The following is an 18,489-nucleotide window of genomic DNA, read 5'->3' as shown; positions in this document are numbered from 1 at the left end:
TTTATTTATTTATGAGTAGAAGAAATTTACTAACTATCATTAAGATAATTATATTATTCATTGATAATTATTATATTCTTGATAAGTCATTGTACTTATCAATAATTAATAACTCGTCTCACTCCTCCCATTTATCCATGTTATGATTTTAATCATTTATTAGTTTAAGTGGCTGTGTGTGTATTTGTTGAGAGGTGACTAAAGGTCTGACACATATCAGGACTAACGGTATTTACTCCTTTACTGTGGCATCTTCCAAAGAACAGATAAGCAGTTGTGTTGTACTTTGCTTATTGATTTATGCATAATCTTGTGTAATCTGTAATTCCAGAGAGAGGACTAGTTTCAATTTCTTTGAAATTGTATGTACACTACCGGTCAATAATTGGGGGTCAGTCTCTAATGCTCACCAAGGCTGCATTTATTTGATAAAAAAATTAATAAAAAAATCTCTCTCTCTCTCTCTCTCTCTCTCTCTCTCTCTCTCTCTCTATATATATATATATATATTCCAGTGATTTTCAGCAACCATTACTTCAGTGTCACATGATCCTTCAGAAGTTATCCTAACATGCTGATTTGGTGCTCATGAAACATTTTTTATTATTATAAATGTTGATAACAGGCTGAGCTGCTTTATATTTTTGTAAAAACTGTCATGCATTTTTTCAGGATTCCTTGTTGACTAGAAAAGTGAAATGGAAATCTTTGATCAACTTTATTCATTTTTGCTGGATAAGACTTTTACTTTACTTTTACTTTTAATCATTTAGCAGACGCTAACCTGCAATATAACCTGTAAAATGCAATATTTGTTGTATTCATTATATGTCTAAACTGTCATGTCTTATCACATATGCATGTGAACACAGGATGTTTGTTAAGTTCAGCTTGAATTCGACTTCAGAGTCTGTCTGACAAGACCAGAGAATCCGCCCTGCTAGAAACAGTCATTGCACTTTTATATCTAATCTTCACTATAAACCAGCACCATGTCTACTACTGTCTGTCTACAATGTAAGTGTCCAGTTTAAATAGTTCTCTTATGTTACGACAAGCCTCTTGCTATCACTGTACCAATGCTTGATTTAGCTGTCTTTACTCTGCATTAACCGGTATAACACAGGAGAACTGAAATTTGCCTACAGTGAAAAAGGGGAACAAAAGATTCCAGGACATTTTATGACAGAAGTACACAAACTTCTCGCTTATAAATCACTCTTGGCATGAACATAACGTACCTACATAATGAATATAAATGAATATTAATGAAAATGAATAAATTAATATTATTGCACCTCTTTGGGAAGCTGCCAAATTTAGTTCAAAGGCACTTTTATCTAGGAGTATAATTCCTATATATTTCCTGTTGATCACAAATCTTGAAAAAATCAATATGAACATATTATGTTATCATGAATGTAATGCAATTCCATTTAGGTACTTAATTTAAATGAATTATATTACAAATCTGTATGGATTTATTTAAAAAAAAAAAAAAAAAAAAAAACAATTACAAAATTTTTAGGCTTTCCTCTTAAGTTGTTGTTGCTTTAACTATGTTATTAAAGCAGATATTTTTATTAACGTAGTATATTTGTGTACTGAGGAAGTGTGTATTATTTTGAAGTGCCCTATGGTGTGGAGGTCACCCAGAAAGAGTAGGCTGCAATAGGATGATTGAAACTCAGATGGCTGAAAGCAATATTGTACCCAGCAGTTAAGTCTTGGATTGTTATCTTCACAACAATTTACAAGTTGGACAGATCAGCCCATGCCTTTTGCCTCCAGAAAAAGTACAATATATGACCAACCAATGGAATGTTTGTATGGAGGAGGCTACAGGGGGAAAGGGTAATTGAGTTTAAAGGGTAATTGTTTTTGCATTTTTACTGTAGATAGGGGGACCGTTTCAAGTCAGTTAATTATTGGGTGGATATAGAAATAGCAAAATATACAAAATATACTCATACAGTGGTTACACACACTCATAAAACATTATACACTCTCTTGTGCAATTCTAATAATTCTTAATATTTTGGCTGGCCTTTAATTACTTTTCTCTGATTTGCTGAGCCTTGATCTGCTGTCGCAGTGCACTCATGTCAAATAAGGATGCAAAAGTAGCGTAAGAATAGAAATGCTTGATGGTGTCTTAGCATGTTCAGATTTGAACATAAACGTAATATGTAGGCCTACTGTAAGATTTGGAGTATTCTAAGAATTTCCCCTTTGCTCAGGGATTGAAGTGAAGCAGTTAATGTACAACAATATGATTGTCCTCTCAACCCCGTAACTCTCCATACATATCTTGAAAATTGTTTCTTGACCAATAAGCTGGCCTTGAGCCACTCCCTCCACTCGATATAAGAGTTTGAGGGAACGTCTGTCATCCCACCACTTTTTAATTTCCAACCCCTCAACTCTGTCCTTTCTCACTCTGACGGCTGTGTTGTCCAGAGATGCTGAACGCCAAGAAAACCGTGAAGTCTTTCAGCAGTCACTCCTCAGTAGGTGTGAGCAGCAACAGGAGGACCCCCCTCACCCGTTCAGGGATGGTTTCGAGAGAAGGTTGGGGCTCCAGTCCAGCCATATGCCCTCCAATTACAGCTGTAAAGGTCAATGAAAGTCTTCTGGCACCTCTGAATTTGGAGATTGACCCGAACATCCAGGCCATCAGGACTCAGGAGAAAGAGGATATCAAGACACTCAACAACCGCTTTGCTTCATTCATTGATAAGGTAAGTTATCTCCTTTTTCATATTGTCTTTATATTAACATTTTGTGTGGACCTTATGTTTTTACATCAAATTAAATGCATTGTGTTTGGACCTGCAAGTGTGGCTCGTATGCTGGTGTGAGGAAGTAATGTGATTGTGATAACAGTAGGCCCAGTACTATCAGTGTCATATTTTATCAAGACCTCCAGTTGACTGACTAACCCAAAGGGACAATGTCCATCTTCTGTCATAAACACACCTTAGTCACTTTTTGGGCAATATCAGTTTACTACCAGGCGCAACAGCAGCTCCTTTATACAGTACACACTTTTATAGAAACACACCTATCAGAGCACATACACAGCTAGCTTTGAACTCACATAATCTGTTCAATAAAGCACAGAAAGACTTTTGCACATTAATACGCATTTAAAAACTAATAAGTAAAACTGCAAAAAATTAGCGTAGAAATGATTTTCACTCAAAAATTGCAAGTAAATTTCACAAACAATTACAAAGAAACAAAAAGTAAAGTATATATATATATATATATATATATATATATATATATAAAATACACATCACATATACAGTGCCCTCCATAAGTATTGGAACAGTAAAGACAAAATTGCTCTGTTGCCTGTGGAGTCAAGACATTTGCAGATATGATTAAAAGATGAATATGAGACAAAACTACAGAATATCACATTTTATTACTGTTTCAACACATACATGTTTTACCAAATAAAAAGAACAGCACTTTTAGAGTTCATCCCACTATTTGATGTGAGCATAAGTATTGGGACAGTTGAACATAAGGCAGATATAAAAGATTAAAAGCTATTATTTAGTTGCAGATCCCTTGCGCACAATCACAGCAGTGAGTCTGTGACCCATAGACATCACCAGACTCTTGGTCTCATCCTTTGAAATGCTTTCCCCAGCCTTTATTGCAGCCAATTCCAATTGTTGCTTGTTTTGGGGAGTTTCTGCCTTTACTCTCCTCTTCAGCTGGTGAAATTCATGTTCAATCGGATTTAAATCTGGAGACTGACTTGGGCAATCTAAGACTTTCCATTTCTTTGCCCTTATAAATTTCTTTACTGAACTGGCACAGTGTTTTTGGGTCATTGTCCTGATGCAATATGTAGCACTTCCCAATGAATCTGGTGGCATTTTCTTGAATATTGGTAGCCAAGATGGTTTTGTACCCTTCCAAATTCATTCTGCTACTGTCATCATACATTAAGTCATCAGTAAAGTTGAGAGGGCCTGTTCCAGAGGCAGCCATGCATGCCCATGCCATGACACCACCTCCACAATGCTTTACAGATGAGGCTGTATGCTTGGGATCATTTGCAGTTCCCTTTTTTTCTCCACATTTTTGCTTTCCCCTCACTTAGATAAAGGTTCATCTTTGTATCATCGGTCCATAAAAACAGGGCCAAAACTCTTCTGGCTCACCTTTGTGCTTTTTTGCAAACTCTAATCTTGCCTTTCTATTTTTGGTGCTGGTCAGAGGTTTGCATCTTGCTGTGTAGCATCTGTAATTCTGTGTCAAAGTCTCCTGAGGACAGTAGATTGTTAGAGCATCACCCCAGCTTTCTTTGTTGGTGATTTTACAGACACGTCTTTTAGGATTCATTTTCACAGCTTTTATGATTCATCTGTCATCAATTACTGTTGTTTTCTCAGCCGATCAGGTAGTTGTTGGTTGCTGGTGTCGCTGGTGGTTTCCAAACTCTTGATTTCTCCATGCGCATTATTTTTGCTATAGCTATAATTGACTTCCTCTTTTCTTGTAGCATCCAAATTGCTTGCTTTTCTCTCAAAGTCAGCTCCTTCATCTTCATTCTGGTTTGTGTGTGTCATCATCAAATGCAAGATTCAGAGTACAGAAAACAGAAGTAATGGATATAACTGATACGACACATTCCCTGCTTTTAATATCTGAATAATTAATATAATTAATGCAAAAGGACACAGCTGATCACTTAGAAAAACCTGTGAGGCAACTGTTCCAATACTTATGCTCACATCAGATAGGGGGATGGAACTCTAAAAGTGATTAACTTCTTAGCTGGTAAACATCTATGTGTTGAATCACCCAATTAATAAAATGTGACATTCTGTAATTTTGTCTCATATTCATCTTTTAATCATATTTGTAAATGTATTGACTCCACAGCCAACAGAGCAATTTTGTCTTTACTGTTCCAATACATTTGGAGGGCACTGTATATACATATATATATATATATATATATATATATATATATATACACACACACACACACACACACTCACACACACATGTTGGTTTTTGTGGTTTATGGGGACTCTCCATAGGCGTAATGGTTTTTATACTGAACAAACTGTGTGTGCTATTGCCCTACACCAACCCTACACCTAAACTTAGCCCTCACAGGAGACTTTGTGCATTTTTAGATAAAAAAAAAAACACACCATTTAGTATGTTTTTTAAGCCCTTTGAATTACGGGGACCTAGGCAGTGTCCTCATAAACCACCTTCATATTGTAATACCTCTGTCATACCCATGTCATTATACAAATTTGTGTCCTCATAAACCACATAAACATGCACGCACGCACACACACACACACACACACACACACAAATGAGGCTGAGGGATAAAATACAGTGTTTTAATAGAATAACACTGTTTTTTAACAACATTGCAATTATTCAGCTGGCAAATATATATATAAAACTTTTAGTAGACAAAAATTAGGACCTTTATACAGTAATGGCTTGGAAATTTCCATCCATTTTATCCATGTTATTTTCAATACGGCATCTAAATTTTATTGAAAAACATGCCAAACATTAATGTCAAAATGTAATCTGACAACTATCCATACACATGTATGCATTTTCATTTACCATAAGAAAATGTTGCTTCTATTTTTCAATGTTGCTTTCTCTTCTTGTCTTTCCCCAGGTGTGTTTTCTGGAACAGCAGAACAAGATGCTGGAGACTAAGTGGTCTCTCCTGCAGGAACAGACGAGCCAAACCAGCATTGATATTATGTTTGAGTCCTACGTTGCTAACATGCACAGACAGCTGGACGGTCTAGGCAATGAGAAAGAACGTCTGGAGTCCGGCCTGCGGGACATGAGCAGCCTGGTAGAATTTGCAGCATTTCTTAATTTGCATGTGTTGTGAGGATTTGCAGTGTTTCTCAATTTGCATGTGTTGTGAGGATTTGCAGCATTTCTTAATTTGCATGTGTTGTGAGGATTTGCAGCATTTCTTAATTTGCATGTGTTGTGAGCATTTGCAGCGTTTCTCAATTTGCATGTGTTGTGAGGATTTGCAGCATTTCTTAATTTGCATGTGTTGTGAGCATTTGCAGCGTTTCTCAATTTGCATGTGTTGTGAGGATTTGCAGCGTTTCTCAATTTGCATGTGTTGTGAGGATTTGCAGTATTTCTTAATTTGCATGTTTTGTGAGCATTTGCAGCGTTTCTCAATTTGCATGTGTTGTGAGCATTTGCAGTGTTTCTCAATTTGCATGTGTTGTGAGGATTTGCAGCGTTTCTCAATTTGCATGTGTTGTGAGGATTTGCAGCGTTTCTCAATTTGCATGTGTTGTGAGGATTTGCAGCGTTTCTCAATTTGCATGTGTTGTGAGGATTTGCAGTGTTTCTCAATTTGCATGTGTTGTGAGGATTTGCAGCGTTTCTCAATTTGCATGTGTTGTGAGGATTTGCAGCGTTTCTCAATTTGCATGTGTTGTGAGGATTTGCAGCATTTCTTAATTTGCATGTGTTGTGAGCATTTGCAGCGTTTCTCAATTTGCATGTGTTGTGAGGATTTGCAGCGTTTCTCAATTTGCATGTGTTGTGAGCATTTGCAGCACATGTGTTGTCAAAATGATGAAGATGTTTTCTTGATTTGCTGGTGTTTTGTCTATTTGCATGTGTTTTCTGAAGTTCCAGCGCATTGAGCTCTCTCGGCCACCGTATCAATCGCTTAATCTGAGACATCTTGTCTTCCCCTGCACCGGAGTCTACACAATGGTGGACGAATGATAGCTCACTCAGGGCGGGTCTAAGGTAAGACAGCCCTGTCAATCAACTATCGTGGGAGGGGCCTGTACAGAAATACGTCATTCTGTCAGGGCTCTCAGTACAGCCTGATTTGAGAAATTTTAAAATAGGTATTTTTTTTTAAAACCACTGGGTGGATTTTTATCATTATAGGATGGATGTGTACACAGAATTCCAACACACATTTATGTTCAAACAACTTGTAAAGTGAATTTTGCATCCGATAACTAATTTAAAGCTGCTTTACAGCAAAATCTGAAATTTTTGTCATATTTGAAGGCTGCATCACTGATTCTGTTATTGTCCTTTTTATTACTGTGAAACAGTTTAAAGTGCTATATAAATAAAGGCGACTTAATTTGACTACTCCATGTCTGCCAAAAAAACAAAAAGAAAAATGTGGGGCAAGATGAGGTGGTAGTCGTGTTTCGTTTGCGCTCTCATTCATTTTCATTTTATTTTCACTAATACACACAAGTATACTTTGAAAAGGGATAAATCTGTCTCTACTATTACTCTGCATCTATGGTTAACCGATTTGTCTGAAAATGACAAGCAAAAACTTGAAAAAATCGACGACAAGACAGACGCGGCTCGACAGTCCTAACCTAAAGCAAGCTAGTATGGAGACCGCTGCTAACAGCACCCCAAGTAATAGCCGCGCCGAGCTATCTCTGACATCGGAGGACAATTCAGTTCTTCAGCAGGTTAAAACTGAATTGATATCCTCCCACAGTCAGATTGCAGATACCATCAAAACAGAGATGGCGAGCTTTCGCTCTGAGATTGGATTGATGGTCGAAACCTTCCGATCGGAGGTCAAAACCAACATGGATGCTCTACAACTGGAGATAACGGGGCAAATTCATTCCATTCAAACTAAGCAAACCAACATGTCTGATACTATGGAGAAAATGGAAACAACGCTCAAATCTCACCACGACTCGCTCAAAACAATGGAATCCACCATCCGGCAGATTTACGGTTCACTTTTGATAACACTAGACTTAACTAAGTCACCATCGGAGGCGGACACTTACTTTGAGCAACACATCAAACCAAAAATGGATGCACTCGTCTCTGAATAGTTTTTCAGGACCCCCTTGATGTCTGCTACAGTGTTTGGTACTATATAGGGCATAAACGTTAACAGTGCTTGTTCACTTTTTGGACTTTTCTATTTATTTTTTGTTTTGTTAAACTGGACATTATATTCATTCCGTTACTGAACTGTTTTTTATTTATTTATTTTTTATTTATTTTCTTCTCTCTTCTTATTGGACAGTGGAGACTTTTACTGGTCAAAGACTAATATGGCTTTATGAAGCTCTCTTTTCAATAAGACAAAAGAAAGACAATTGTTTGTTAAAAGATATTTTAAGATTTTGAGCATTTGGAAGAAATCTTATGCGTTTGGGAACGTTAAAGGTTAGTTACATGTGGGATGTTTTTGTGCTTCTCGTTTGGGGAGCTGTTTGGTGCGTGGGTTGGGGTCAAGGTGTTCATTTGGTATTTAAACTTGTTGTTTACTCATGCTATTGTGTACAGTTGTTAGAAACGTCTCAGAAGGAGGCTGGCGTCAGTTTTTCACCCATTACACAATGCTGTAAACCTGGGACATAACAGACTACTTACAGTGAACTTTGTGAGCTGGAACGTGAAAGGGGTTAACCATATCATTAAGCGTAATAAGATCCTTACCCATTTAAAGAGACTGGAGGCAAATATATAATTTCTCCAAGAAACTCACTTAATATCAGCTGATCATTATAAACTACAAAAGTCTTGGGTGGTGCAAATGTACCACTCAGATTTTCAGTCAAGATCCAGAGGGACCGCAATTCTTATAAGTAAAAACACCCCGTATTGTGTGAGTAATGTCCAAAGTGATAGAGGGGGAAGATTTGTAATAGTAACTGGTTCATTATATAATGTTCTCTTGATATTAACCAATATCTATGCCCCTAATTTGGATGATGTATCATTTATAAAAAAAATTCTTAACCAGTTTTTCCAATTTGACTACACATAAATTAATCCTAGGAGGAGACTTTAACTGTGTGCTCCACCCCACTTTGGATCGGTCTTCAAAAACGCCCTACAATATAACTAAATCCGCCATGTTTATTTTGGAGACATATAAATTTTCCGATTCCTGGCGTTTCATATATTCAAACCTTGAGCAGTTCTTTTTTTTCTCCCCAGTGCATCGTTCATATTCACGAATTGATTACTTCTCAATGTAGGGGAAGTCGTGGCCTAATGATTAGAGAGTCGGACTCGTAATCCAAAGGTTGCGGGTTTGAGTCTCGGGCCGGCAGGGATTGTAGGTGGGGGGAGTGAATGTCCAGCGCTCTCTCCACCCTCAATACCACGACTGAGGTGTCCTTGAGCAAGGCACCGAACCCCCAACTGCTCCCCGGGAGCAGTTGGGGATTTTATTCACACAAAGCATCTATTTTTATATACACATATGCTTTTTTTAAGTATTTCACACCAGCTATGCATACATGTAAGGTGCAGCTTTTGTGAAAGTGCTCTGATATAATTTTTCTTAGCCTTGAACTACGAACTTGAAAGCAGCCAACTTACAAGTGTCTCATCCCAAAGTTCTGGGAAAGATGTTCTGAAAACAGGCCTGGTTAAGCAAGAAGTTAAGGGTGACAGTGCTAGCAGCCTCACCAGCAGCACTGCCACCATCACCAAAAACACAAAGACCACCATCATCACCACCAGTGAGACAGGGAAGAAACTCGTAGCCACAGAGGGAAGTGTGCAAGTGATGGATAAGTCTGCAGACAAACAAGAGGATGTTTTTGAATGACAGAAGAACAGATGGATTGTGTTGTGCACAGGGCCCAGGATCAGGTTTTTATAGGTTGGCCTCCACCCCCTCCCCTGGGCTCCAAGAGCATGTCTAGTTTAGTATCTGTTGCTGAGGTGTGGCAGATCAGACTGAATTACAATACATTGCATTAAATGTATAGTATGTTTCTACGGCCTTGCAACAAACTCATATATTCTCTTCTACAATATTTTGTTTCCTAAAAATGACTAAATGTCTGTCACTGTCAGAAATCAGTATCAGCACAGTCAGAAAGTATGAAAAATATATTTTGTGCACTTTTCTATTTACTATTGAGGCCCATATACAAATAAAGTCAATACAGAAAAACATCAGTTTTCAACATTGAATTTTTTTAGAAGACTTTACATATTTTGTTCCAAATATGTAAACAATTTGTCTGGATATAATGTTACTTTATCTATCTACCATTTATAAGGTATGTATCTGGAAGCGTTGTACAAAGTTACAGTAAAAATGACATTTGTAACTTTGTACAACGCTTTCAGATACATCCACTTCCAGTTATTTTACCTGTACAAAAACAGTTTGTTATGCTGCTTTAAGTTGCAAACTGGTTATTATATTGTTTTCACTCATTATAATAATCATGAACACACTGGTTTGTAGCACAAAATGTTTTACCTTTTATAGTGGCACTTTGTTATTCTTCTAGTTATTTACCTATATGAATTAGAGCTAATGAATTGGAATCTTGTACATTCACAAAAAATAGCTTACTTCTGCATTGCAAAAAGAGTCTGCTTGACAATCAATAAAAATGTAGCATAGAAATGAAGAGGTCAGGATTGCACCCACCCCTCTAGCTGACTTGTTTATATAAAAAAAAATATATAAAAAAAGATGAACGGTAGCAAAGCAACTTTCTTTGAGCTTTCACATTTCTGCTGTTCTGCATTTTACTTCAAAGTTGCCTGTTTGAATGTGATCCTTCATTGCACTTCCATTCTGAGCCAACAGGAGGGGTTGTGCAGAGAAAAAAAGAGTTTAACTTAAAACAACAAACAAACAAAAAAACATTTTCAGTATATCTAGACACTTTATTTTAGAGTGTCTTGACTAAAATGAGCAGGGAAAAAAAAAATCTAATGATAGGAACATTTATAATACAATAACCAGAAAGTATTGGTTCAAATTATCAATACACAACTCAATTGCTTGCTCTCAAGCTTGCATCTGAAGCTTTAATAAAAACAAATGTGCAGATTAATATTGACGATTGTCTTTAAGTGAATGCGATATATGCAACTCCAGCATTTCTTAGCATTTCCTATATAAATAAGCCAAAGGTGCATATCGGACAATATTACTAAGTATACAAACCAAATGGAGAGCAGTAATAGTAATAACCGCATTTATGACAGCATCTCCTCCCCCTTTAGCAAACACTGCCCTATAAGGGCTGCAGTTGTAAGGGAATTTAGACTCCACACCTATGAAGCCTTAAACTGCTCAAACCGGACTAGCCTAATGATTATACATGTATTTAACCAAAAACACTGACAAAAAAAAAAAAAAACGTTGTCCTTCTGGTAATAAATAGTCCTTGTGGTGGTGACAAGTCACAATAGGTTATTGCACTGGAATTTCTCAAGTCTTGCCACAACATGCACAGAGCTATTATATTCAGTTTTATGTGTCCTCATTGACTCCAGCTGTGTAGTTATTTAGTAATTATTGCTACGGTTAAATTAAAAGCAGTTATGCCAGTTATTGTTTTCTGTGGTTTGTTATATAAAAGGTAGAATGAGCTGAAAGGTGAGGTACAAAAAAATAGTAAACCCTTGTAGAGAATACCATGCATAGCAGCAGCCCGCTGGATGTGTGATTTTGGTGACAAACGTCGACACATGTTGGACTCAGGTGTTTAACCCTCTTCCCTAGTTGTACCACACCTTAAACACACCCATCTAGCCAGTCCCCTAAGATTGATATCTTCCCTCCCCCAACCCCCTTTTGCAATACATACACCTTTTTTCGCACTGACTTTCTGCGATCAACAACTGCAGTCTGTTCTAGTTTCTCCATGATTGACCTTTCACTCTTCCCTGTTATTATAGTAATTTTTTTATTTTTTTTTTATAATCTCCTGTCAAGGAGTTAAAAAACCCTCACACTTTCTTTCATTCTCTCTATGTCAGTCACTCACTTTCTTTGCAGGCCTCAACAAGCCGATACTTTATTGCGGATACCAACAGAAACTCAAGGGATTACAGGGCTGATGCTCTGGTCAGGCCTGTAAGCCTACTTAGATGCACTGTCACATTATTTCCCATTTATGAGGGAGAATTTAATTAAGATTTATTAATCAGTTATTTATTTTTAATAGTTGAAACACAAGCTAATCGTTCCGCTACATTTTTGCTAAAATGTACCTTTATATACAATTCACTGCAGTTTACAGCTAAAATGAACACTAATGACAGTAAAACACTAACAATTTGTTTTTGTTTTTTTACAAAAATGTGATCATCTATTAATAAAGGCTTATTTTTTACGGTTCCTTGCACAGTATTGTTAATGTTATGATGTCTGCATCACATAACAAGCTCTGTATGAATGGCTTTTCTGATGTGGTAAACATACGTGGTAGCTCACCTGGTACAGCATTGCACTAACATTTTGGAGATCTTGGGTGGGATATAATTCCTATGAAAAGTTAGTCATGATATAGCTTGTTCATATATTTGCAGAAGCCAGCTAAAATGTAATCTCTTTATCTCTTTTGGTTACACTACCGATTACGGTTAGAGGAGGGGTTAGTGTAGGTTGTAGATGTTATTCTGAAACATGACAGAACATGAACGATTTAGCAACAATCACCGGGTATTCATTTCTGACTAATGTAATAAAACATTGTCAGATTTTCATTCACCTGAACGCACTTTTAGAGGCACTCACTAGACATTTCACTTTGTTGCGAAATGTGCAAAAAGCAATGCAATATCATTTTGCACAAATTATGTTTTACTAATGAGCCTGGATTGCAAAACAAATACTTAGCAGTTACAGTGTTGCTATTTAGTTTAACATGTATGAGAGACATTCACAATAATATGTATAAAAATTTAAAGCCAAAAATCTGCAGTGATTTGCAGTAATGTCAAGACATGTTGCATTTCAGTGTTAAAATCAAAAGTGTGCTGTTGTTATCTTACTCTATTAATCTTGTTATCTACAATATATTTCTTCATAAAATTTTGGTGTAACCTAATGTAGTCAGGTTGATTCTGTCATCTTAACTGCACCCCATTTGTCACATGACAGAACATTATTTAAAGTTTTTAAATTCTCGAAATGAACTCAAGTAGCACTTTAACTTTACTTGTGCATGCACACACACATGCACACACACACGCACACACACACACACACACACACACACACACACACACACACACACACACACACACACACGCACACACACACACACACACACACACACACACACACACACACACACACACACGCGCACACATTCATTCAGAAAAGGCAGATCTGTTTTTTGGTGAAACATTCTACAAAGGCCTGATGTTTGCAAAGTGATAAACAAATGAAATTGCAAAATACACATGCATGCACTTGCACCAGCACCAGCACCAGCACATGCAAACTGAGTGTGTGTACAGATTTGTACAGAATGTGCTATGAGGCGCCACTCCGTTTTTCAGGCCTTTGTTGCCCCCGTGCCAATTTTTTTTTGAGACCTGTAGCAGGCATCAAATTTGAAATGAACTCATTTAGTGGATAAAAGTGTAAAATTTCTCTGTTTAAACATTTGTTATGTTCTTTATGTTCTATTGTGAATAAAAAATTGGCTCATGTTATTTGAAAGTCTTTTAGTTTTCATTTTATTCTAATTTAAAAGACGTCCCAACATTTCCAGAATTCAGGTTGTATTTCTTTAGGTCAACTTTTGTTGTTTATGGAAGAACTGCTGGGGTTTGTCTGCAGAATAGCATCCAATTTCACTTTCAAAGCTTTTAATGAACATTTAAAAATTCCATTGTTAATTTTCTGTTTCTACCAGCAGAGAAACCCAATGAATTTATTAACTCTGATTTTGCTTTATTGCGATGTCTTTGTCATGTTAAAGAGTCTTGAGTAACAAGCTTGCTGTGCTTGCATTCCTTTTACTTGGGCTGCAGGGACACATCAGACACACTCCCATATTCTTTCTCACTCTCTCTCTCTCCTTATTTGCATAAACTGATGGATATTTCTGAGAGGTGTGTCTCATTCTTAAGCTGTGGTAAACAATGAAAGTAGCTATTTCAGCTGTTCTGCTCCATTTCTCACCATCAGTCGCTCCTCAGGTGTTGATGTCCATTCGATACTGGAATGAAACTTGAGAAACCAACAAACCACAAGCGGTGAAATGACTGGTCCAAGATATTCTTCATTTTAGGGACTGTTTCAACTGCATTAGACTTATTTTATCCAGTAAATGCTTATTCCTATTAATTTGCAAATCTACAATGCTGCAAGATAAGTGATAAAGCAAACTTCATTCTCATGTGAATGTAATTTTTTGAAGACTTTCAGGCATATATTGGGTCCAAATGAAAAAACCTTTATTTACTTACTTACTTTACTTACTTTTGTCATTTAGCAGACGCTTTTGTCCAAAGCGACTTACAAATAAGAAAAAGTAACTAAAACTAAAAAGTTACAACTCTATAAATACTATCTACCCACATATTTAAGAAAATAAAGAAATTAAATAAAATTGACACATGCATATAACAACATTTCAATAATAAACATATAAAAAGCGGTACTACTATCCCATTACTATTTCATTTAAACTTATAAAGAAATGAAGCAGAGACAACTTATGGTGTAAAATTCTGTGCTGTTCTGCATCATTTCTGGGTTACTACTCAAATGTAAGCAAATTTGTGACATTGACTATGTGAACTCCTTTGTACAAAAGGAAATTTTTCTTTCCCGTTGAAACGCACAAGATACTCCTTGGACAATTCTTAAGTCATACTGGATAACATGTCGAGCATCATGTTTATTAAACACGAATATGGCTAGTGGTGTGTGTTTAATCTATAGAGTAAGGTATGGAACATTCCTTTGAACATACATATGTGCATGAGGTCAGTACCTGCTGCTGCAAGCCTGCCAGAGCTGCTTGTTTGTATGTGTGTGTGTGTGTGTGTGTGTGTGTGTGTGTACATACTGTATAGGGCACCAGTGGAGTTTGGTAGATCAAGGTGCACAAAACAGAGCAGTTACACAGACACTCCCAACATAATCAATATTACTGGCATATGATCTTATTGCTGCCTTTTTTTTTTTGCATGGGTGAGAGTGAATTATCTTGTAAAGTAGGGATATTTGAGATGCATACTGTAATCTGCAACTCATATGACCTGATATGATAAAAGCTTTTTTCACCTTGTCTTTTAAAATAACACTGTTACACTTTAAGACACATACGCTGTCATGTGCCAGCTGCTTCAGGCAGTATTTGCATTGATGCATGTACAGACTTGTGTACATATGTTCGCTTAGTTTTCTTAGTCGTCAATATTTCTCAATGCTGAAACTGAAGGAGCTTATTTAATGACATTTTCTTCTGCCAGAAGCGGAAAATCCTCACACTTGTCTGTCATTAAAACAGTGGGGTCTTTGTTCAAGGCCTGTCAGCTAATCAAACTTCCAGTGTCCCATAAAGGCGAGAGTAACCTGTATGGGTGTAGATGTGTGTGGAGGGAGTGTCCACTTGTTCAAACACATACCCCCAGCATAAGGGTGATAGCATCTTTTGGGAGATAAAATCTTTGATTGTTGTGTGACAACAATCAAACATGAGTTTTATAAGTAGTATACATTTTATTGATACTGAATCTGTGAATAATAAAGTTATAGTATATAAGAAAACATTCATACGGTTCTGCAAACTACAAGAGCGAAACTAGTAACCCCCTTGACCTTGGATGACTGCAGTCACAAAGAGATAAGCCTGAGGAACGCCTCGGCCTGGCATGAGCCACACCCTCAAGGCCCTGTGGATTGAACATTCACTAACCTGTCGCTCTAAGAAAAGATTGTGTGTCATTCAGACTGAGAAAGCTGTATGTCACATTTACATATAGCAAACACATACATAAACCCACTTAGACACCACAAATATGATTCAGTTCACCTGAAAAATGTGCAATTTCAAGAGAGCATCTACTGTAAAGGTGAAATAATACAGTTGAAATTGTGGGTTTGACCCAGATGCGCGTGTCTGTTGAAAGGTTACAAAAGAAATGCATGTGATTGGTTGGTGCGGGTTGCTAAGATATGAGCAATGTTACTACAAAGACTGTCCGCTGCCATTGTATTTAATTGTAATTATGCCATTTAAAGGGCTTGTTTTGTTGTTGGGAAATCAGTTATTATGGCCTCAAATTTACTGAATGAATACCGTTTCTCAACTCTCATTTTACAGTGTTCTCAGAATAAAGCCATACAGTAATATAAAATAATTTTACATTAAGTTTCAGTTTATCAATGCTAGTTAATTTATTAGAGTAACAGTGAACAACATTTTTTTACATTTGTTAATATAGTTTAATATACTAGTTACTACTAGTTATTTGAATCCCCCCCCCTCCCCCCTTTATAATGCATTAATTAATTTTATACCATTTGAAAGGTTAAAAATGTAGAAATTAACATTAATTGAGCTTAAATTATGTGCAATTAGAGTTTTGCATTATCAAGGGTGTTTATGACAGATTGCAATAGAAACACTGGTTTAAATGAAAAACATTTAAGAAATATTATTTAATTAATTAAACATGTATAAAATGAAAATGATCAAAATAGGACATTTACATGATTTTTATAACAATCAGCAAATAATTAGTTAAGTTCAATTATTGACAACAATTGTGAAAATTAATTATGTTTATTGAAAGGTTATTTGCTTAAAATCTCAGAGTAGTTTCATAATGCATTAATGTTTCTTTATACCATTTGAAATGTATATGTAGAAATTAATATTAATTTAGACTGAACGCTGTAAATTTTTTGTTCATTTGTATTATACGCAATATACCAAAAAAAAAAAAAAAAAAACATTATTGTAAAATGTTACCAATAGTTTTTATTCACGCAGTTATTCTTTTTAGTAGGAAATTCTAAAATGCAGTAATCGCAGCTTTCATTACTCCAGAGTAATGACCACAAATGAATGTAGTAAAGTAGATTAATAAGTTGAAAGTTTCTGGGACATAAAGTTCTCACATCATTATGGGCAATCATATTTAAGATTCTTGAGTTAGTTTTGACTGACAGTTCCATCCTATCAGATTTTAACGTAGGCCTATATGTGATCAAATGGGTAACTAAAGACTAAACTAAAGGATAGATAATGTCATAACTAATAAGAAAAATGTGTGTGCACAAATACAAGTGCAACAGACTAGACAGAGTACAACAGATAACAAACAGCAGATGCTTCAGTGGCATTGGGCAAGAAAAGCTCGAGTTTGTATGTTCCACTGTATGGTTGCTATGGTGAATGCTTGGCATATGTTACCAAGGGCAGAGTGTATGCGAATTGTGACTGTATGTCACCATGGAAATAGAAGAAGACTGGAATCAGTGGTTTTAGATACACATAATTCACCACACATTAATGCACTAGTAACAGAAAAAAACCTACAAGTGAGCTAATGTTTTTTCCCTTGCGTAGTTCTAGCAGGAAGCCCACCCCTTTTAACAGAACAAGGTGGAGCTAGAAGGCTGTAGTTACATAACAAAACTTCAGCAGTAGAGTACTACTGTTACCTAATTTTGTCTATATGCATATTACTTATGAAAACGACAAATTAAATACATTATTTACTTTAAATTATGCCTCTATACTGGAAAAGTGAGTCAAAAGGTTTCAAAAGTGCAGCTCACTACTGTTTTTAGACTTATGAATGGAAAACATGAAATGAATGAAGAGGAAGACTGAATCAAAGGATACTGTATTACCGTGGACAGGAAGTCTTCGTCATAAACTCGGTGGTTGCTAGGCACTGTAAAAACAAAAAGCAACAATAGTAAATGTTACAGGAATACCGTCTTCTGGCTGTTGAGACAAGACAGATCTAAGATATTTTATCCTTTGTAAACAATTGTGATCTCACTGCTTTATGCTAACACTTCAAAATAGGAAACCAAAACTAATTTTAGAATAGACAAGCACTTCCATGGGAAAAACACTCTGTGGTCATGTTACTGTTAGCTGCTAGATTAAAGGGGCATTACCATAAGATGGGAAAATATGACTATCCGCTAATGATGAAGAAATGAACAATTGTACACCACCCAGTCGCCCTTCTCTGACTTCATGTCTCTGACTCCGTCACTGCCTAAAACACTATCAGGACTAGACAATACAGCTTGGGAAGTCTCCAAGGGTTTAGCTGGTTAGCATCTGCTGGTTGATGCCGTAACTACCATCTGGATGTAAAAGCTTCTTTCTGAATTGACAGCCTTTGAAGAGTCATTAGAAAAATAATATATATATATATTTTTTTTGCAAGCAAAATCCATCCATCCATTTTCAAAACTGCTTGTCATATGTAGATTTGTGGAACGCTGGAACCTAGTGTTGCATTTATCTTAAATTGTAAATATCTCTTTAGTGTTTGTTTTATGGATGTTTGTGATGACAGATTGTGACAGAAATGCTCAAGCTGAATTCAATTCAATATTAGGATTTTAAAATATTTAAGAAATGTTGATAGGCTATGAAAAAAAATGAAAACTATGAAAACTTAATTTTAATTTTAAAGTTAATTGAAAACTATGAAAACTAAAAAAAGTAA

The sequence above is a fragment of the Barbus barbus genome, assembly GCF_936440315.1.
Source record: "Barbus barbus genome assembly, chromosome: 25".
In the NCBI taxonomy this organism is placed as follows: Eukaryota; Metazoa; Chordata; class Actinopteri; order Cypriniformes; family Cyprinidae; genus Barbus; species Barbus barbus.
This window is presented reverse-complemented; position numbering follows the sequence as displayed.